Source organism: Chlorocebus sabaeus, chromosome 14 (genome assembly GCF_047675955.1).
Source record: "Chlorocebus sabaeus isolate Y175 chromosome 14, mChlSab1.0.hap1, whole genome shotgun sequence".
In the NCBI taxonomy this organism is placed as follows: Eukaryota; Metazoa; Chordata; class Mammalia; order Primates; family Cercopithecidae; genus Chlorocebus; species Chlorocebus sabaeus.
This window is the reverse complement of record NC_132917.1, coordinates 55,015,580-55,038,268: the sequence shown is the minus strand read 5'-3', so window position 1 is coordinate 55,038,268 and position 22,689 is coordinate 55,015,580. Positions and strand designations below refer to the sequence as shown.

At 43.4% G+C, this 22,689-nt stretch overlaps 1 long non-coding RNA gene across 2 annotated transcripts in view; it reads right to left on the bottom strand.

Moving 5' to 3' along the window:
* The window catches only part of LOC140713328 (uncharacterized), a 38,173-nt gene that overhangs the window by 13,213 nt on the left and 2,271 nt on the right, over positions 1 to 22,689 (bottom strand). The window contains exon 3 of one of the 2 annotated variants that reach the window (XR_012095288.1): positions 1,769 to 10,539. The exons of the other annotated variant lie outside the window; for it this stretch is intronic. This is a non-coding gene — a long non-coding RNA (uncharacterized lncRNA). Of the gene's footprint in view, positions 1 to 1,768; positions 10,540 to 22,689 lie in introns of those variants that run through there. 2 annotated transcript variants of the gene reach the window in all.

Here is a 22,689-nt window from a genome sequence, read left to right as displayed (position 1 = left end):
CAGGTTGCAGGCCCATGAAGCCAGCTCTGATCAGGGCCATGTGTGCAAACCTTGGTGGGGAAGTAATGACTTCTTGGTGCTATAAGCCAGAAAGCACTCTAAGTCAGGGAACCTGTAAAAATCAGGAACATGTTCTAAAAAATGGAAACCCAAGGCCAGGTGCAGTGGCTCATGCCTATAATCCCAGCACTTTGGGAGGCTGAGGCAGGTGAATTGCTTGAGTCCAGGAGTTTGAGACCAGCCTGGGCAACATGGCAAAATCCTCTCTCTATAAAAAAATACAAAAATTATCCTGAAGGGCCCCTACTTGTGGGGCTGAGGTGGGAGGATCACTTGAGTCCAGGAGGTTGAGGCTACAGTGAGCCAAGATTGCACCACTGCACTCTAGCCTGGGCAACAAAGTGAGACCCTGTCTCAAAGAAAAAAAAAAAAAAAGAAAATACAGATAGGTAAAAGTAAGAAATCCCACCTGGCAGAAATACCGCTAAAATTTTGTTATGTGCTCTAGCCATCTTTTTGTATTTCTGTATGTTTTCAGAAAAAAAGTTAAATATAGAAATGTATAGTGAATAACATGACATGACAAGCACTCATGTTCTCAGTATCCTGAATGAGTAAATATTTATATTTTGGTATATTTATTTCAGGTTATTTTATATAAAAGGAAACATTACTGATAAAGTTTAAGTCCCTTTGGTACCTCACACAAATCCCATTTTCCTTCCTCCTTCCCTGGTAATTGTCATCATCAGAGGAAGAGTAAGAATAATGATCGATGACAATAGCATGATAATAATAATGACCTCAGTGGATAAAAGGATCTGTCATGCTTCCCAGAAAATCCTGTATACTTTGATAGATGCTCTATGATTATAATTATCTTTTCTCAGAATCTTCTGTTGAAAAGACTGGTAATAAATAGAACATGAATCAAATAGGTAGATATTAGCTAAAAGTTTAATTAGCCAAAGAAGGAGAAATAGTGGTGACGGTCTTGGGCTGACGTCTCCTGAGACCCTAATCGCAAACTTCACATTCTCTTAGTGATAGTTTTCTTACCAGGGTAATTCCTTGTCGTCAGTTAGATTTTTCCTGATGTCGTGCTCTTGGCTCCCTGAGCTTCTTCTATCATAATACTCAACACATGATTACCAGTTTAATTGCAGGTAATTTTTACCAGACTGTGAGCCCCATGAGAGCAGGGATCGGGACTGACTGTCTCATTCATTGGTCTATTTCCAGTCCCATGTATGGTGTCTGTCAGACACTGCACAGTAAGTATTTGGTGAATGACTGGAAAACAGTCTCAGGACATAGAGCTGTTGCTATTGTGTGGGATTCAAGGCTGATTCTGGGTTCTGGGGTTTAGTCTGGGGAACATTGGATGCTGAACGTTTTTACTGGGGGTGTTTGGTTCTGTGGCCCCATGGGAATTTTCCCAGCTGTCCTAGTGGCCACCAGGGTTTCCTTATTGGTCAAGTCAACCCTGAAAGGAGACCCTGGGGACCCGTGCGGTTGAATACCATGTCTGGAGCAGCTGCTGCCTGCAGCTATGTGTGTGTGAGCTGGAGACCCGAGCTTTTCTTAATCTCTGAGCCAGGCTGCTGACAATAAACAAGCTTTCCGCCCAGCAGCTGCTGGTGGTTGCCTCCCACACGGCCCACCCTAGCCCTGCCTGGAGATGGCATGACTCCTTCCCGGTTGCTCTAATAATAACAACATTATATTCTCAGTCAGAGCTTGAGGGCTTCACTCAGAGACATTTTTTCACTTGCTTGAGAATGGGAGTCAGAGAAAGCATAGACACACAGAAAACTCATTTGGACATTTATTGAAACCATCTCCAAGTTCATTTGGTCAGGTTCAAGTTTTTAAATACCCCTGCTTGTCTTCTGGCTGCTGAGCAGTGGAAAGGGGATAAGCTGAGTGGAGGGACAGTGAGAGGTCTGGGGGCCAGCCCCAGCCTGGAGGAAGGGCCCCTCGTAAAGCCTGGGCCGGAGGGAGGTTGGCAGGGCAGGGCCCGAGGATGGGCTCCAGTTTCCCTGAGCCTGCCAGGGTGCCCATCCGGGAGTTTCTTTCTGTTTGTGCCCACCCTGGTGAGCTGAAGATAAGGGGAAACCTGATGGGAAAAGTGGCTTCGGAGAGCTGAAGTGAGAGGGACCGGAAGTGTTGCTTTCCTTTTAAGAACCTTTGCTTCCTTTGGCCTCGGCCTCTGCCTGGGGTGGCACAGGGTTGCTTTCTTCAGAGATGCAGCTGTGCTGTTCAGCCCCTCCTTAGGTTCTGCCAAGGCAAGGCCCGGGTGTCCAGAGTGGGCAGGGGAATCATTCATCCACCCCACCTCTCAGTGCCATGGGCCAGTCTGGGCCTCACATAGCCCACAGTGAGGCATGGGTTTGCATTTTACAGTCACTTGCAATGACTGTGCTTTTTTCCAGTTCATGGGAGTAAATGTAGAGGTGTTCTGGGAATCCCGTCTTCACCCTCCTGCATCTGAGGCTGGTGAGCAGCTGAGAGAAGGGGAAATGAGAAGCCAGCTGGCCAATGGCCTGACTCCTCCGCCCCTGCTTAATTATGGGTTGGCCATACAGCTAATCCCATTTTCTCAACAGCCCTATGACATGAGGAAGAGGAGGCAGTTGTGAAAACCACATGCCCTAGATCCTAGTGGTGCTCCAGCAGCCTGGGAGCAAGGTTGCCCTGGGACATCCCTGGGGAACTATTGACTTCTCTCCCTGATCTTTTGCTTTTTTGCCCCCTGTAATACTTTCATCATTTTCACTATGGCTAAGCGAGATTCCAAGTTGGGCTGGTCACTCTGCCCAGAGAATACAGGTTCTGTGCAATAAAATGCTCTATAAATCCAAGGCATTATGAAATTTACTTCTACTATAAGGCTTTTATACTCGCATCCAATAAGTCTGTGTCTCCTAGCTAAGGGATGAAGCCAGCCAGCTATCACATGAGCTCTCCGTTCTTGAATAGACTCAAGGCTTTGTTCAAAGCTTTTCAGATGGATTCATTTAAAACTGCAGCTTCCCTGCCACTTTAAAAAATTCACCCTATCCATCAGCCTGGTACTGTTGAGTATATTACCATTACACGTAGAGGCATAGACTGTAACTCCCAGTGTAGAGAACAAAACTTTACATTGAGTAATTGCAGGAAACTTGACTGCAATTCACTAAGAATATGTTTTGATGAATAAGGAAAAAAAAATTTCAAAAAATAGGTCAGGGCGCTTTTAGGGAGCCCAAAAAACCTGCAAGGATTCTCTGCAGGTATAATAATTGGGCAGTCCATCCAGCCTCCCACCTCTGTCTCCTTCCCTTGTATTTCTTTTCCAGGCTGCTGTCTGTGACAGCTCAGGAAGGGGCCCCAGGCAGCTCTCCTCTGAATTCTTCCCCTTGACATCTCTCTGCCTTCTTCGCACTGCAAATCAGCCTCACTAGCACCTCAGCTTCTAATTTTAGCTGCTGTTTTGCATTCTGTGTAGCATACAAGGAAATATAATGCGGAATTTAGACAGGAGAAAAGGCAGGCTGCTTGCTTCCTGATAAATTGTCAGGGACCCATATCTGATGGTTGAATTCTGATAGCAATCAGAACAACAGGGAACAGAATGGTTGTGTCCTCATCTGCATTAGAGATCAGTCTCTTTTTCAGGGTTCCATGAGCTAGGACCTTTCTGTCCTTTTCCCTCTGCACTGATGACTGGTTGCATGGTTTCAGAAACCACTAGACTTAACTCCTGGTTTGGGGAAGATTCAACTTGACACTGAGAGGGAGTTTGTGTGTGTGTGTGTGTTTGCGGGGCAGGGAGGATTGCTTTACAAGAGAATCCTGAACTAAATTCAATAGTCTGTCCACTAGAAGCAGAGGACCATAGTCTATACGCTTTATCATGTGAAACTTCTTCCTGGGTATCTTTTTTTTTTTTGAGACAGGGTCTTGCTCCATTGCCCAGGGTGTAGTGAAATGGTGTGAACACAGCTCACTGCAGCCTTGACCTCCTGAGCTCAAGCAGTGCTCCCAACTCAGCCTCCTAAGTAGCTGGAATTACAGGTGCACACCACTTCTCCTGGCTAATTTTTAGAATATTTGTAGAGGCAAAGTCCCAGTATGTTGCTCAGGCTGTTCTTGAACTCCTGGGCTCAAGCAGTCCTTCACCTTGACCTCCCAAAGTGCTGGGATTACAGGCATGAGCCACCATGCCCAGCCCTGGGTGTCTTTTAAAAGACAGGGCAAAATTTTGAGAGTAGACTAGATCGGTGCTACCCAAAGTGTAGCAGCATCAGCAACAATTAGAAGATTGTTAGAAATTCAGTCTTCTCAGGGGTGGGGTTGCTACACATTTCATTAGTGAGACAAAACAAAAAATTCCAAACAAACCAACCTTTGTTATTATGAAATATAACACACAGAAAACTGCATAGATGCATTATATAAAGGGAATCTTATAAAACCAAATGAATTATAATAAAAGGAACCCTGTGTCATTTCCGCCCATGTTAAGAGATAGAACATTGCTAGCACCCCAGTAGACCCTTGCCGAGTGGAATTCCAACTCCCTTCCCTACCCCAAAGGTAATCACTCTCCTGGCTTCTGTGCTTTTTCCTTTTTTATATTTTTACCATCAAAGAAAGCATCCCTGCACAGCACAGAGTAGTTTGCCTGTTGTTGACCTTTATCTGAATGAAATCATGAAGTACTTACTTCTTTGTGTCTGGTTTCTTTTGCATATTTTATCTGTGAGATTTCATGAAGCTTTTAACACAGCAATTCTTGCCCCTTCTAGAGCTGCCACGCCCTCTCATTGTTTAGATCCATAGCAACCCCTCAGAAAAGCATAGATTCTCCTTTAAAATTACAGCAAGTTAAAATTAATTTGATTAATGAGGATTTCATTGTGCTCCCTGAGCCAGGTGTTATTCCCTGGGATGCTGCTGAGCCAGGATTGGGACTTGCTGCTCCAGGGCTGTGTCTTCTGTGTTCCAGGACGAGCTTGAGGTGATGGTTAGGAGGCCCTTCAGGAAGATGCTGCTCATTGAAGGAAATGCTGGAAGCTGTGAGCTTTCAGGAGCCTCAAAACCCAATACTCAACCAGTGTGTGACATTGGATCAAGTCCGAGATGACCCAGGGCTATTTCAAGGTTTCACATGTCTGTCTTTATGCTTTTTTCATTGAAGTTTTCTGATCCATCACATAAGAAACAGCTATCCGGTCGGGTGCAGTGGCTCACACCTGTAATCAATCACCAGCCAAGGCAGGTGGATCACTTGGGGTCAGGAGTTCGAGACCGGCCTGACCAACAGGATGAAACCCTATCTCTACTAAAAATACAAAAATCAGCTGGGCATGGTGGCAAACACCTGTAGTCCCAGCTACTTGGAAGGCTGCAGCAGGAGAATTGCTTGAACCCAAGAGGTGGAGGTTGCAGAGAGCTGAGATTGCACCTCACTCCAGCCTGGGTGACACAGCAAGACTCCTTCTCGGGGAAAAAAAAAAAAGAAAAGAAAGAAAAAGATACAGCTATGCATAAGGGAGAATGCTGGGAAGTGTAGAAGAGATGAGACATCTAAGGTGCAGTTATTGACCAGTCTTTTCGCCTAGAATCTTGCTCCCTACAGAGGTTAAGGGCATGGCTTTTGAGTCAGACCAACCTGGATTCTGGTTCTGCCTCTGCCACTCATCAGCCATGTGACTGTAAGTTCATCCTCATCTTAGAATGGAGATTATAATAATAGTACATACCTCATGGGGCTATTTTGATGATTAATTAAGAAATGCTTGGAAAGTGCTTAGCTTAGCATCTGACTAATAATTCCAGCTAACAGTGAATGCTTCCAATGTATTAGCTACTGGAATCCTATATGATTGATTCTGTTGTTATCCTCAATTTCAGATGAGGACACTGAGGCTCAGAGAGGTTAAGAAACTTGCCCAGGATCCCATGGCTAATATGTGGTGTGGAGACATTTTAACATTCTTAACCACTGTGTTGTGTATCTATTTTTATCGTCATTTTATGTCAAGGTTTTGATATTCTTGATATATTTCTCCCATTATCTGTTTCAAACCTCTGACACGGCTTCTAGCACAGCCAGAGTCTTATCAGCTGCTGGTCTAGGATCAGCCTGATGAAACAATTAGAAATGAGGCCCCAGCAGTGACTCATGCCTGTAATCCTAGCACTTTGGGAGTCCAGGCAGGAGGATAGCTTGAGGCCAGGAGTTTGAGACCAGCCTGGGCAACAAAGTGAGACCCAATCTCAAAAACAAAAACAACAACAACAAAACGAGACTAGTCCCCATCTCCTTGTTATGTGATCCTCTTTTGGGTTGTCTCTCACAATGGAAGCTAATGGCCACAACAGTAGCCATGTTGAATGCACCCAGAGGGTCTCACCTGTCACTTTACAAAGCCCTAGCTTACCTTGAAGCCTTGAATCACACTGAGCTGGGATTCTACAGCACTGAGTCATCAAAATGTTTCAAGGGTTAAAAAATGGTCCTAAGAGGATGGCATGAAGGAACTGTGGGGAGGAGGTAGTGGTTTCGTTGCAGCACATTGGTGACTTTAACTTTGAGCCAGACATACAAGTTGCTGGATTTCCCTGCCCATATATGGTAAGAGGAGAAGCAATGTACAGGAAGGATGAGCTAGACAGAATGCTTTTCTTCTGTCAATGACAAAAACATAGTGCCCTGGAATAGAATACTGAGGGGCTATTGGGAGCAGACTGTGCTTTCTTGGGCAGTAGCATTAGAAGCTTAAGACAGGGGTGGGCCCCAGCCTTCTTTTCTCATGATTTTGTGATAGATGGGCCCAATGTAATCACAGAAGTTCTTATAAGAGAATGAGAGAAGCAGGAGAGTCAGTTTCATAGTGATGTAATGTGAGAAAGACTCAATCAGCTATTGCTGGCTTTGAAGATGAAGGAAGGGGACCAGGAGTCAAGGAAAATGGGAGCTTTTAGAAGCCAGAAAAGGCATGGAACCAGATTGTCCTCTAGTGCTTCTAGAAAGGAATACAGACCTTCTGACATCTTGATTTTAGCCTAGTAAGATTCATGTCAGACTTCTGACCTACAGAGCTGATAAGATAATAAATGTGTGTTGTTTTAAGCCACTAATTTGTAGTAATTCATTATATAAACCATAGAAAGCTGATATGCACCATTTAACCCATATACCAAGAATATAATTTGGAAAATCAAATTGTCTGAAGGGAGAAGTTTTTATATTCTTTCCCAGCTGTGACTTCTATATCCCAAGTGCTTGAAACCTGTAAGCCCACATGCATGTACTGGTGTGGCAGCTCAGTGGTAACAGTTAATAAATACTTCTATCTCTTAAGTCATCTTTAAGCTGGTATACCCTCTAGTGAACCTGGGATTGACAAGGGGAGATGAATGGGGGTGGCTATTCTTCACGCTATTGCCACCCCTGAGCCTTTGCACCCACAGAAGCTTTAGAGGAGGAACGTGCCTTTTCAAAGGCAGACTAGAGAAGGGGTATAATAACTTTCTATGGTTTTCTGGAGTTATTTATTTATTTAGAGACAGAGTCTCACTGTGTCACCCAGCCTGGAGTGCAGTGGTGCAATCTTGGCTCACTGCAACCTCTGCCTCCTGGGTTCAAGTGATTCTCCTGCCTCAGCCTCCCAAGTAGCTGGGATTACAGGCGTGCATCACCACACCTGTCTAATTTTTGTATTTTTGGTAGAGATGGGATTTCACTATGTCTGCCAGGCTGGTCTTGAACTCCTGACCTCAAGTAATCCACCCGCCTCAGCCTCCCAAACTGCTGGGATTACAAGCGTGAGCCACCACCCCTGGCCTGGAGTTAATCAGGAGACATCAACCATGACCTGGACTTTGGAGCCTCCTTGTTCCCTTCCAGCTCCATCCCCTGCATAGAGAAATGAGTTTCTCCTTTGCTGACTCACGTTTCAAACTGCAAAGTGGAGCTGCAGACTAATTCACAAAAGAGGGAGGTGGGACAAATCAACACTTGGTGCAAAGATGCACCAAGTCCCAGAATGAAAAAGCAACATGGTAAAATGTTCTAAGTGTGCCTGTCTTATTATAGACTAATGTATAATAGTCTATAATATTATTCCAAATAATCTATAATATTATTCCAGCAGACGATTCTAAACTGCTGACTGGGAAAATATAAATCTAGCTATATTTTCCGATAAATTGTATATTTAGCATTTAAAGATGAAAACAAAACTTTCAACAAGTACAAAGAAAATCAAGCTTTGAAAAATGCATGGTTTCCAAAACACATTTGTGAGGCCATTTCAGGGAGCAATAGGCTCAGCATGGATGTTTCTTTCACAGCCCAGTTTAGTTGTGCAGGGCCCAGGTTCAGAAGCAGTTGATACTCTGTTTTTGGCCAGAGAGGGGTGGCCAAGAACACTCCCAAAAGCATTGAAGGGCCTATGTTTGGCACCAGACTTTTAGACAGGTGGTTCCTTAGCCTTCTGATCCTGGACTGGCCAGTCATGGTCTCCAGTCACTTTGGACTGGGGGTCACCTCTCCCTCACCTTCTACAAGAGTAATAGGTGCTTCTAGCAACTCTCGGGTAGGGCAGAGTTGGGATGATGTGGGTTGTAAACCAGGCGGATAGAGCAAATTTACCTACACTGGACTGCATGGACCCTACAGGTCCGGGGTGAAAGGTCACCTGCGGGACGGAAATCCATAATATTGTTCAACTGGAGCAAGGGCCACTGCAGCAACTTCTCCCCCAGAGCAACTACCATCACCACCCTTGTCTCTTTTATCTCCTGCAGAGAGACAGACAGAAGCTTTCCAGAGGAGGATGGAGTAGCCAGGGATGCTCACCTGACATCCTCCTCTGTTGCTTATGATTATTGATAAGACTTGAATTCAGTTCCACATGGGCCTGAACATGCCCCAGTCTGTAGAAACCATAGTTCTGAAGTCCTGAGGGATCCTCTTCTACAGGTAAGCAAGGCTTCCACACATACAGTAGAGAATACACCCTTTCCCACCCTAGGAAGCCTTGGACTGCACTGCTTATCCTCCTCGCAAAAGAAAGGAGAGGGCTTCTTTTGGTGGTGGCCTTTTTATTTTCCTAGCAGCAGCACAGGGCATAGCCTTTCTCTTAATGTCAGGTCATGGTCTTCCTCCTTCTCACACCAGTGCTGGTGGTTTTTGGGGCCCTGGAATCACGATGTGGCCAGGGCCTTCTATCTATGGACCATCCGCTGAGCTCCCAGATGCCACATTGATCTTGCCACAATTTTTCTTTCTACAGTTTGTTCTCATGTGTCTAGAGACCAATTTCTCCATCTTTGTAAATGTCAGACTCTTGCAGCTTCCTCTTTTTGCTTTTAGCTATTTGGTTGTTCCAGAAACTCCAGTTGGGGGTTGGCAGAAGAAATAAAACAAGGAAGCCAGAGTCATGAGCAGCTCTGATGAATTCTCTAGCAGAGGAGAACTCTAACTGTATCATCAAAAGAGAGTTGGAGATTATCTGTTATTTTCATTGTCCTTGCCACTTCAGCCCCTATTTATTCAGTTATAGAAGTACAGGCCTATTCCTGAACCTCCTGGGTTGATCCATTTGGAAATTGTTTCATAAAGACAGCTGGAGCTGCAAGATGGGGCTGGGAGCCAGCGGCAGCATGGATGCGGGGAGCTTCAGGGTCAGGTTCCGGCATGGCCTGTGAGGACTGCTGCAGACGCAGCTGAGGCAGCCCGGCTCCAGGCTCGCTGGAGGGGCAGTGTCTGGGGAGATGCTTCTCTATAAAAAGCTTAGAGGTCAATGTGGAGTTTCCTATTCTTTCCTCTGGCCATGCTTAGATTTAGAACAATACTAGTGTGGAAAGTGCAGCTGCTCTAAAGTCAGTCGTGTTGACATGGTGGGGAGCCTAGACCCCGAACCCCACAGTCTGGGCTCAAGCCTTGCTTAATCACCGCTTGACTTTGGCTCTGTGACCTCTGGTTTCCTCACCTGTAAAATGAGGACTTTACTGGGTTGCTGTCAGGGGTAAATGAGGCAACATATGCCAAGTGCTTAGCAAATGATAAGCGTTCAGTCAGTGGTACCTTTATTCTTAGTATTATTTGTCGTCATCACCACCATCATCTCAGCCCAGTGCAGGCGAGCTGGGAAGGCAGGCCTCGTATAGTCCTGAACACGCTCCCCCACAGGGGCCCTCTCAGAGCCTCTGAGCTCCTCACAAAGCCAAGGCACGTTCTTTCTGGAGGTCAGTAGCATTTAATAGGAAGGTACTGCCTTGGTGGTCGCTTCCTCTTGAGTGTTGCCATTGGAGCAGGGTCCCCAGAGACTTATTGCAATTAGCTGCTTCTGGTGGTTGAAGCAGTTCTGAGAGCAGTGCGTGCCCACAGAGGCAGATTTCAACACGCTGAGTCATACTGCAGGGTCTGCCGGCAGAGCTGGTCACAAGGCAGGAGGCAGGCAGCAGTCGGGAAGATGGATAGACATGGGGTGAGGTAGATTTTCTGAGGAAATTTCAGTGAATATCTGTTCAATGTGTCTGGATAAAGGAAGGGTGGGCATGAACATTTTTTCAACACTTACTCTTTACGTGGCCCCTGCTGTTGGGCTTTGATTTCGTTGAGTTTCCTCCAAACTACCCAGTGGAGACCCCTCCTAAACAGCCCCAGACACCGTCCTGAGTGGGTCCTTGGGAGAGGTCTCTGACTCCCAGCAGAGGGTGGGAGGTGCTGTGGAAGGGAAAGCCACTTTTGAGGGCCTGGATTGGGGAGCAATCCTCCCTCTGCTCCCACAAACACAAGCTAGGTGGATTTATGGGAACAGGAGTGAGGAGCATTTATTTCTGTCTGAGGTTGAGTAAGGTGTCACGAAAGGCAGTGACTTTATTTATTATCTCACTATGGGATGTGATCTGCTTTCCACAGTTGCTATGGATATTTCGTTGTTTCTGTTAATACCACCATGTATTTGGGCCTAAGATTTGAGGATGCCTCTGAAAAAGATTTCTTTGTTATCTATTTGCTTGCTCTGTTTTTAAAATCTGGGAAGAGTGAGGTAAAAGTGAAGTTTTTTTTGTTTTTTGTTTTTTGTTTTTTCATGCAAGTATTCCAGTGATCCCTCAGGAATTATTGGAAAATAAAAAGCAATTTTGCAACTAGCAAATTTCCCGAGGTTAGCAGGCAAGCAAGTAAAAACAAAGATGATTTATTTTTATTTTGTTTTTATTCTTTTCTTTTTTTCAGACCTTATCCCCCATGCAGAGATATTTATTATTATTATTATTATTATTGCTATTGTTATTTTGAGACAGAGTCTCACTCTGTTGCCCAGGCCGGAGTGCCGTGGTGCGATCTCGGCTCACTGCAACCCCCACCTCCTGGGTTCAAGCAATTCTCTTGCCTCAGCTTCCTGAGTAGCTGGGATTATAGGCATGCACCACCATGCCCGGCTAATTTTTGTATTTTTAGTAGAGACAGGGTTTCGTCATGTTGACCAGGCTGGTCTTGAACTCCTGACCTCAGCAGACCTGCCTGCCTTGGCCTCCCAAAGTGCTGGGATTATAGGCATGAACCACTGTGCCTGGCCTGGCCTAGATATATTTTTAATCTGTATTTTTCCTGATTTGAGGTTGGCTTTCTATCTTATTTCTGGAGTAAACAGCCTTGACATTTATTTAAAGAATGAGACAATTTTTTTTAAAGGATCCAAATGGACGCATATGCGCCCTGAGATAGATTGACATTGGTCTGCATTATTGATAAGTAACCAGGAAATGCTGTTTGGGAACATTTGTTTTCTTCATCAGCAAGAATTTTTTGAGCCTTTATTGGCTCTGATATGTCACAGTGTATTCCTAATTGTTCTATTTCTTTTGATATTATTATAACCTTGGGCAAATATCTACCATTCTAAGAAAATGGAAGGTGAGAAGGGGTACTCAGGGGCCATTTGGGCTGTGCCTCTGCTTCTTTTACAGCTGTTTTCTATTGATGACAGGGACGAGGTTCCATAATTTTTTATTATTTTTATTTGTTTGTTTATTTATTTATTTTTAAACAGGGTCTCCCTCTGTCACCCAGGCTGGAATGCAGTGGCTCAAACTCGTCTCACTGCAACCTCTGCCTCCTAGGCTCAAGCAATCCTCCCACCTCGGCCTCCCAAGTAGCTGGAACTACAGACGTAGGCCACCATACCTGGCTAATTTTTGTATGTTTTTGGTAGAGGTGGGGTTTCACCGTGTTGCCCAGGCTGGTCTCGAACTCCTGGGCTCAAGCTATCCACCAGCCTCGACTTCCCAAAATGCTGGGATTACAGGTGTGAACCACAGCACCCAGACCTGAGATTCCAGAATTTCTTTTGTTCGTTTCACTATTTATCATCTTTCCCTTACCCAAGGGTTTTCTTACCACTTATGAGTATAAATTCAATGTCCACTCTCTTTTGGAAGAGAGAAACAGTTTTCTCCCCAGGGAAGAAAGAATATCCCTCTAAAGGGCTAAGATTGTTTTAGGGTGCTCCCTCAGACTCCTCTTTTCGTGGCTGGGTGATTCTCTTTTTCAAATATTTAGAGGATGTTTACTCTCTTCCTGGAGCTCCTGTTTGCCCAAGGGCACTCGGGTCACCATGTGCTCTGAGTCACTAGCCGTCTGTTCCTTTTTCTTGGACAAACCCCTAACATGGAACATACACAGTAACACCCCCTTGCTCCAGACCATCAACAAAGTAAAAACCCTGCTCCAGTGCTTCCTTTTCTAAACGGTGTTTTAGCAGAATCAGGGAACTGGGGCATAGCAAGCGAATATCAGTAACAAATATTTTCAGAGGACAGAAATTCCAGAGATAAATGTCCTTGTCAAAGCTGAGTTACCCTTTTTTCTATTCAAGGCCTACCTAGCTACGTGATACTGTACCTGTTGGTTTTTCTATAGAGTGGAAGAAATATGAGGTATTTGCTTTTGTAAGCACAGTTAATACCGGAAGTGATCAGCAGAGAAGCTGCATTTGAGTCACCCTGAGCAAGTTATTATCAGCGTTGACATTTCTTTAACTTTGCATCTATTATTGAAGGGCTCAGGCTGTTCAGTGACTTTCTCCCATGCAGGCATCCAATTGCTGGGATTTAAAAATTATGGCTGTGCTCTGAAACATTTAGTGCATTTTCATTTTTAAAGGAATTTAGCACTCTTCTAATATATAAGTGTTTTTCTCGTTTCAGTATTTCAGGAACTTATAATTTATCAATCTTTTAACAGTTGTGGCTGAAACATTTCAAAAGTGTGTGTGTTTAAAATAAGAATTCGATATATAGATTTAAAACAATCCCACTTCTCATAATTTAGAAATTGTACTTAGAGACGTGTCCAGCTGAGCCTGCTGTCACTCAGAAATGCTGCAGACCTGAAAAAACTACTGGCCTTGATCTTCTCTTTGCCACAGAGTTTCCTTAGGGATGTGTTTAGCACAGAGTTCCTGGAATTATTCTGTGAGGAATATGGCTGTAAAGAGCTCCTATAGATTCTTTATTCTTACTATTTTCTGGGATTTTAGTCATAGAAGTTGGCCTATTATTAGGCTGGTGCAAAAGTAATTGCGGTTTTTGCCATTACTTTAATGTTTTTAATTAAAAGTAAAGGCAAAAACCACAATTACTTTTGTGCCAATCTAAATATTTATTTCTTTATGGGAGTCAAAGTAATAAGAGAGGAGAGGTAGGTAAGGATAGGAGCGTGGCCCTGTGGCTTCTTATTTCCAAATCCAGTGGAAATAAGAAACACTTTTATTAGCCCCTCTTCCCCCATCCCTCCACTAGAGCTGCTCTTAACTGGTTCTTCTCAAAATTCTGTAAGAAAAACAAACCCTATTCAATATGGCTAGCAAGGGACTCTGAACCTACTAAACCCTCAGTTCTCAATATGTCATTCACCCTGAGTGGAATTCCAGGCCCATCGCAGATGCTGGAGCCCCTTCACCCTTCTCCCTCTCCTGCCTTGGCAAGAGATGAGTACTCAAGTAACTAAATGCTCTCTAGCTTAGAATTTTGGGATTGCAACTGAAATGGGCAATTAAAAAAATGCTTAATCACACTTCCCTAAAGCTGTCCGTATATTTATATACATAAAGAACTGGGCCGGGTGGGTGACTCATGCCTGTAATCGCAGCACTTTGGGAGGCCGAGGCGGGTGGATCACCTGAAGTCAGGGGTTCGAGACCAGCCTGGCCAACATGGCAAAACCACATCTCTACTAGAAATATAAAAATTAGCTGGGAGTGGTGGCACCACCTGTGATCCCAGCTAGTTGAGAAGCTGAGGCACAACAATCACTTGAACCCAGGAGGCAGAGGTTCCAGTGAGCCAAGATGGCGCCATTGCACTCCAGCCTGGGCTACATACAGAGCAAGACTCCATCTCAAAAAAAAAAAAAAAAAAAAAAGGACTGAATTTAACAGGATAGGAAACGTGTGTTTTAAAATCCAGTCTCTAAGTAGCTAAAGGTATGATGAGGTTGTACAGAATCTGACGTGTATTTAACTATACCACACACAGGCTTTCCAGAGTCATGCAGAACTATTCACAAACTCTGTTTCTGTAATTATAGTTGACCCAGGGTGAGAAATCCTGAGTTGGGATCCCTGTTTGTCTGGGGAGTCGCACAGACATTCCTGATGTTCATAGATACTGGGCCTCTGGATGCCCAGGGCACCATTTATCCACCCAGAGCCTGACTGCCATCTCTGCTCACTTTTGTATCTGCTTAGCCTGAAGTGCCTGACCTCATTCTATAAATACCAGCCTTGTTGTTCAAATAAGAACTTCCTTGGATTCCTGGCCACCACAAAACCCCCAGATGTACCAGCCAGGCAGTCTCATACTGGCTGTGAGGTTTGTTTTGCCCTCCCCTGTGGAAGGAGCAAGGGCAAGAAAGTAGGGCCTAGAGTAGCCATCACTCACCCTTCTTTCTTTCCTTCCTTCCTTCCTTCCTTCCTTCCTTCCTTCCTTCCTTCCTTCCTTCCTTCCTTCCTTCCTTCCTTTTTGAGGTTCAGTATTTACATTCAGCAAATTTAAATCCTTACATGATTTTTGAAAACTTATTTATGAACTGAAAATATTGCTTGCTGATAAAACTTGCTTAAATGCTATCACTGAATGTATGAGTCACTGATTATGCCAGTACAACAAAGATAACCACATGTTTGATGATTGCAACATGCCAGACGTTCACTGAAGAAAAAAAAAAAAAAACACAGCTAAACAAAATTCACTCAACAAACATCTGAGAATCTGGGCACTTCATATCAGTGTTTTGAAGTGTTTCATTAATATCTTAAGACAAGTGTATCAACACCTTGGCATGATTTAATTTCAAGTCATCAGTTTTGTTTTTATTAACATCAGAAAGTTAAAGCTACACTGCCAATGCTGGGTCTGCTTAATTTGATTTAAGAGTTTAATATGACTTAACATTAAAAGCTCACACTACTCTGAAATATATAATTTTACACATATGGTGACGTTCAACATTCAGGTGCTAGTGCTTTTGTACTATCTTTTGGTTAACTTTCTTTAAACGTTCAAAGAATGACTTTTAGGCTTACAAAAATAAATATTTGTCAAAATGTTCGATAAGGCGGGGCATGGTGGCTCACGCCTGTATCCTAGCACTTTGGGAGGCCTAGGCCGGTGGATCCCCTGAGGTCAGGAGTTCGAGACCAGCCTGGCCAACGTGGTGAAACCCCATCCCTACTAAAAATACAAAAATTAGCCTGGCATGGTGGTGCACGCCTGTAATTCCAGCTACTCAGGAGGCTGAGACAGGAGAATCGCTTGAACTCAGGAGGCAGAGGTTGCAGTGAGCCGAGATCGCACCACTCCTCTCCAGCCTGGGTGACAACAGCAAAACTCCATTAAGAAGATTTTAATAAATATTACATGAAACTTGCAAGAAAGTGTATCTAGAAATTTGTCATTATCACTTGCTCTTTCCTCTCACAAATGTATGGAGGCCCTGGATGAGGGCTTTGGGAGACACAAAGAGGACAAACTCAGTCCCAACTCTCAAGGAGTGTACAGTGTGGTGCAATAGAAGAAATATGCACAGATGATTATAATATGAGAGAGAATGAAAAGCTACAGGGGAGGAAGAATAGGAGGAGGGCAAGAAATTCAGGGTAGGGTGAGCTGTCTCCCAAGTGGAATATGTGCATTGAGCTGGGACTATAGATGAGGAAGGATTTGAACACAGGAAAATAGGTGAGCTATTTAGAAAATTATGGTTTTTGGATCTCTAGCTTATATAACAAACCGAATACCAAGTCTCAACAGCATGATATTAAAAAGTACAACCCCCCAAATAGTAGAAAATATAATTGTATATGTGCTTTTGAAAAGGTGAAGTATATTTTAAGCATAAGAGAAAAGAAATAAGATACAAAATAAAAGATTGCTTTAAAAATTTATTTTACAGATGAAGGGCTCCTCCTGTCGCCTAGGCTGGAGTGCAGTGGCACAATAATAGCTCACTGTAACCTCGAACTTCTGGGTGCAAGCGATCCTCCGGCCTCAGCCTCCAGAGTAGTTAGGACTACAGGCATGTGCCACTGTACTTGGCTAACTTTTACATTTTTTTGTAGAGTCTGTGGGGGTGTGTTTCTCTATGTTGCCCCAGTTGGTCTTGTATCCCTGGTCTCAAGTGATTCTCCTGCTTCCTTCTCCTCCCAAACTGCTGGGATTAGACATGAGCCACCACACTCAGCAGAAAATATTGCTTTTGACTGCAATAAGATTACCTATCATTAACATGCTCCACAAAATAAAAGAGCAAGGGAGAATGGGGAAATATTTGTTACTTAATAATAGATAAAGGATCAGTAACAATATACAGAGTTTGCATAAAATAAATTAGAAAAACAATCTCAGCCGGCATGGTGGCTCACGCCTGTAATCCCACCACTTTGCGAAGCTGAAGTGGGCAGATCACTTGAGGTCAGGAGTTTGAGACCAGCCTGGCCAACATGGTGAAACCCCCATCTCTACTAAAAATACAAAAATTAGCCAGGCATGGTGGCAAATGCCTGTAATCCCAGCTACTCGGGAGGCAGAGGCAGGAGAATGGCGTGAACCCGGGAGGTGGAGGTTGCAGTGAGCCAAGATCGTGCCACTGCACTCCAGCCTGGATGACAGAGCGAGACTCTGTCTCAAAAACAAAAAACAAACAAACAAACAAAAACTCAATAGAAAAAATTGGGTGGAAGGCAATGAGTAATTCACAAAGAAGAAATATGAAAGGCCTAAAAATGTGAAAAAGTTCACATGAGTAGTAATCAAAGAAAAGCTAATGAAAACAATGAGCAGGACCAGGTGGCTCAGCATTCTGGGAGGACATGGTGGGTAGATTGCTTGAGCTCAGGAGTTTGAGACCAGCCCGGGCAACATGGCAAAACTTCATCTCTACAAAAAATACAAAAATTAGCCTGGCGTCATGGTATGCTCCTGTAGTCCCAGCTATTTGAGAGGCTGAGGTGGGAAGATCGCTTGAGCCCAAGAGGTTGAGGTTGTAGTGAACTAAGATTGCACCACTGCACTCCAGCCAGGGTGACAGAATGAGACTCTGTTTCAAAAGACACATATAACAAAAAACTAAAACAAAACAATAAACAGATACTGCCTCTTATTATTAATCTAGGAAGTTTCTTTTTTTAAAAATAAATTATTTCCCAATGCCCAGCAAGAAAAATAGGAAGGAATGGATGTCTCTTCATTCAAAGCTGCCCTTAAAAAATAAAAACAAGCCCAGGCATGGTGGCTCACACCTGTAATCCCAGCACTTTGGGAGGCAGGTGGATCATGTGAGGCCATGAGTTCGAGACCAGCTCGGTCAACATGGTGAAACCCTGTCTCTATTAAAAGTACAAAAATTAGCCAGGTGTGTTGGTATGCGCCTGTAGTCCCAGCTACTTGGGAGGCTGAAGCATGAAAATCATGAACCTAGCAGGCGGAGGTTGTAGTGAGCTAAGATCACAGTGCTGCACTCCAGCCTGGGCAACAGAGCAAGACTTGTCTCAAAGATTAACATAACGGCCAGGCGTGGTGGCTCACGCCTGTAATGCCAGCACTTTGGGAGGCAGAGGCAGGCGGATCACCTGAGGTCAGGAGTTTGAGACCAGCCTGGCCAACATGGTGAAATCCTGTCTCTACTAAAAAAAAAAAAAAAAAAAAAAAAAAAAAAAAAAAAAAAATTAGCCATGTATGGTGGTACATGTCTGCAATCTTAGCTACTGGGGAGGGTGACACAGGAGAATGGCTTGAACCTGGAAGGTGGAGGTTGCAGTGAGCCCAGCTAGTGCCACTGCACTCCAGACTGGGCAACAGAGCAAGATTCCATCTCAAAAAAAAATAAAAATAAATAAAAAGAACCAAAACACTGTATTGAGGTATAATTTACATATTTAAAGCTACTCATAGGCCAGGCGCAGTGGCTCATGCCTGTAATTGCAGCACTTTGGGAGGCTGAGGTTGGTGGATCACCTGAGGTCAGGAGTTTGAGACCAGCCTAGCCAACATGGTGAAACCCCATCTCTACTAAATATACAAAAATTAGCCGGGTGTGGTGGCAGGAGCCTGTAATCCTAGCTACTCGGGAAACTGGGACAGGAGAATCATTTGAACCGGGGAGGTGGAGGTTGGAGTGAGCTGAGATTGCGCCACTGCACTCTACCCTGGGTGACAGAGCGAGACTCCATTTCAACAACAACAAAAAAGCTACACATTTTTAAAGTATACAACTCTATAGAAGTCTTCTGTGAGACATGGAAAAAGAGGAAAAAAAAATAAAGTACACAACGCTGTGGGTTTGAGGATAAGCATATACCCATAAAACCATCACTACCGTCAAGACCGTAAATATATTCATCACCTCCTGAAGTTTTCTCCCAACCCCTTTATTATTATTATCATTAATTTGTGTGTGTGCATGGTAAGAACACTCAATATAGAAGCTACCCTCTTGGACACATTTTAAGTGTACAATACAGTATCATTAGCTATAGGCACTATGCTATATAATAGGTCTCCAGAACTTATTTATCTTGCATTACTGAAACTTTGTACCCTGTAATCATCACCTCCCCATTTTTCCCTTTCCTGAGTCCCTGGTAACCACAATTCTACTCTCTGCCCTGAGTTCAACGTTTTTAGGTTCCACATGTAAGTGAGATCATACAGTATCTTTCTCTTTCTGGTTTATTTCACTCAGCATAATGCTCTCCAGGTCCATCCTTTTAAAAAATTATTTATTTATTTATTTATTTATTTATTTATTTATTTATTTATTTATTTTATTTTAACTTCTAGGGTACATGTGCACAATGTGCAGGTTTGTTACATATGTATACATGTGCCATGTTGGTGTGCTGCACCCATTAACTTGTAATTTACATTAGGCACATCTCCTAATGCTATTCTTCCCCCAGCCCCCTACCCCACAACAGGCCCCAGTGTGTGATGTTCCCCTTCCTGTGTCCAAGTGTTCTCATTATTCAATTCCCACCTATGAGTGAGAACATGCGGTGTTTGGTTTTCTGTTCTTGCCATAGTTTGCTGAGAATGATGGTTTCCAGCTGCATCCATGTCCCTACAAAGGACGTGAACTCATCCTTTTTTATGGCTGCATAGTATTCCATGGTGTATATGTGCCACATTTTCTTTTTATGTATGTATTTATTTATTTTTTAATTATACTTTAAGTTCTAGGGTACATGTGCACAACGTGCAGGTTTGTACATGTGCCATGTTGGTGTGCTGCATCCATTAACTCATCATTTACGTTAGATATATCTCCTAATGCTATCCCTCCGCACTACCGCCTCCCCACAATAGGACCCGGTATGTGATGCTCCCCTTCCTGTGTCCAAGTGATCTCATTGTTCAGTTCCCACCTATGAGTGAGAATATGTGGTGGTTGGTTTTCTGTTCTTGTGATAGTTTGCTGAGAATGATGGTTTCCAGCTGCATCCATGTCCCTATAAAGGACACGAACTCATCCTTTTTTATGGCTGCATAGTATTCCATGGTCTATATGGGCCACATTTTCTTAATCCAGTCTGTCACTGATGGACATTTGGGTTGATTCTAAGTCTTTGCTATTGTGAACAGTGCCGCAATAAACATATGTGTGCATGTATCTTTATAGCAGCATGATTTATAATCCTTTGGTTATATCCCCAGTAATGGGATAGCTGGGTCAAATGGTATTTCTAGTTCTAGATCCTTGAGGAATCGCCGCACTGTCTTCCACAATGGTTGAACTAGTTTACAGTCCCACCAACAGTGTAAAAGTCTTCCTATTTCTCCACATCCTTTCCAGCACCTGTTGTTTCCTGATTTTTTAATGATTGCCATTCTAACTGGTGTGAGATGGTATCTCATTGTGGTTTCGATTTGCATTTCTCTGATGGCGAGTGATGATGAGCATTTTTTCATGTGTCTGTTGGCTGTATGAATGTTTTCTTTTGAGAAGTGTCTGTTCATATCCTTTGCCCACTTTTTGATGGGGTTGTTTGTTTTTTTCTCGTAAATTTGTTTGAGTTCTTTGTAGGTTCTGGATATTAGCCCTTTGTCAGATGAGCAGATTGCAAAAATTTTCTCCCATTCTGTAGGTTGCCTGTTCACTCTGATGGTAGTTTCTTTTGCTGTGCAGAAGCTCTTCAGTTTAATTAGATCCATGTGCCACATTTTCTTAATCCAGTCTGTCATTGATGGACGTTTGAGTTGGTTCCAAGTCTTTGCTATTGTGAATAGTGCTGCAATAAACATATGGTGCATGCGTCTTTATAGCAGCATGATTTATAATCCTTTGGCTATATACCCAGTAATGGGATGGCTGGGTCAAATGGTATTTCTAGTTCTAGATCCTTGAGGAATCACCACGCTGTCTTCCACAATGGTTAAACTAGTTTACAGTCCCACCAACAGTGTAAAAGTCATCCTATTTCTCCACATCCTCTCCAGCACCTATTGTTTCCTGACTTTTTAATGATTGCCATTCTAACTGGTGTGAGATGGTATCTCATTGTGGTTTCGATTTGCATTTCTCTGATGGCGAGTGATGATGAGCATTTTTTCATGTGTCTGTTGGCTGTATGAATGTTTTCTTTTGAGAAGTGTCTGTTCATATCCTTTGCCCACTTTTTGATGGGGTTGTTTGTTTTATTCTTATAAATTTGTTTGAGTTCTTTGTAGGTTCTGGATACAAGTGCATCCTTTTAAAACTCATTGTTTCTTTAAATGTTTTATAAACTTTTAAAAATATACTTTACGGCCGGGCGCGGTGGCTCAAGCCTGTAATCCCAGCACTTTGGGAGGCCTAAATGGGCGAATCACAAGGTCAGGAGATGAAGACCATCCTGGCTAACATGGTGAAACCCCGCTCTACTAAAAAAATACAAAAAATTAGCCAGGCATGGTGGCGGGCGCCTGTAGTCCCAGCTACTCGGGAGGCTGAGGCAGGACAATGGCATGAACCCGGGAGGTGGAGCTTGCAGTGAGCCGAGATCATGCCACTGCACTCCAGCCTGGGTGACAGAGCGAGACTCCTTCTCCAAAAAAAAAAAAAAAAAAAAACTCTCTCTCTATATATATACACACACACACTTTATGATAGTAACTTCCTTTTTTTTTTTTTTTTAAACAGAGTTTTGCTCTTGTTGCCCAGGCTGGAGTGCAATGGTGTGATCTCAGCTCATCGCAACCTCCACCTCCCGGGTTCAAGCGATTCTCCTGCCTCAGCCTCCCTAGTAGCTGGAATTACAGGAACGCGCCACCACGCCTAGCTAATTTTGTAATTTTAGTAGAGATGGAATTTCTCCACATTGGTCAGGCTGGTCTCAAATTCCCGACCTCAGGTGATCCGCCTGCCTCAGCGTCCCAAAGTGCTGGGATTGCAGGTGTAAGCCACTGTGCCCGGCCATGATAGTAACTTCTTAGATTAATAAAGAGGTTTGAATTGTTTTTAGAAAAACAATAGAGTTTTGTTTTATAAATCTCTTAGATTCTCCTCTCCTACCTCCTACCCTTCAATACCAGGACCAAAGAGAAGCCGCAGATCCCAAGCACCACACACTGGCCTATAGCAGGGGCTGGCAACTGGCCATGTGTCAAGTCCAACCAGCCACTAGATTCTTGTGAGGTCTGCCAGCTAAGAACGAATTTTACATTTTAAATTATTTTTTAAAAATCAAAAGAATAATGACATGTGAAAATTACATAACATTAAAATTTTTGGCATCCATAAATAAAGTTTTATTGAAACACAGCTATGTCCCTTTGTTTATGTGTAGTTCATGGCTGTTTTGCCCTAAAACAACAGGGTTGAGCCATTTTGGCAGAGACAGCATGGTCCATGATGCACAAATCCTAAAAGATTTACTATCTGGCCCTTCACAGAAAAGGTTTGCTACCCCCTGGCCTAAAGTAGTAGTTTATATAGCATCTTCAAGGGATTTCAACCTTACAAAAACAAACTAAATTCCATTTCACTGAACATTTTGATCCCTCATTCCCTTTCCCCCTTAATCGTCATCTGCTCCAAAGAACTGAAAAATGATTTAGGCATGATTTGGACGGAAAGTTATGAAATAAGAATATCTCATCTTTAAGGAATTTGGTGCTCATGATTTTTAAAAACAGACTTGTTAA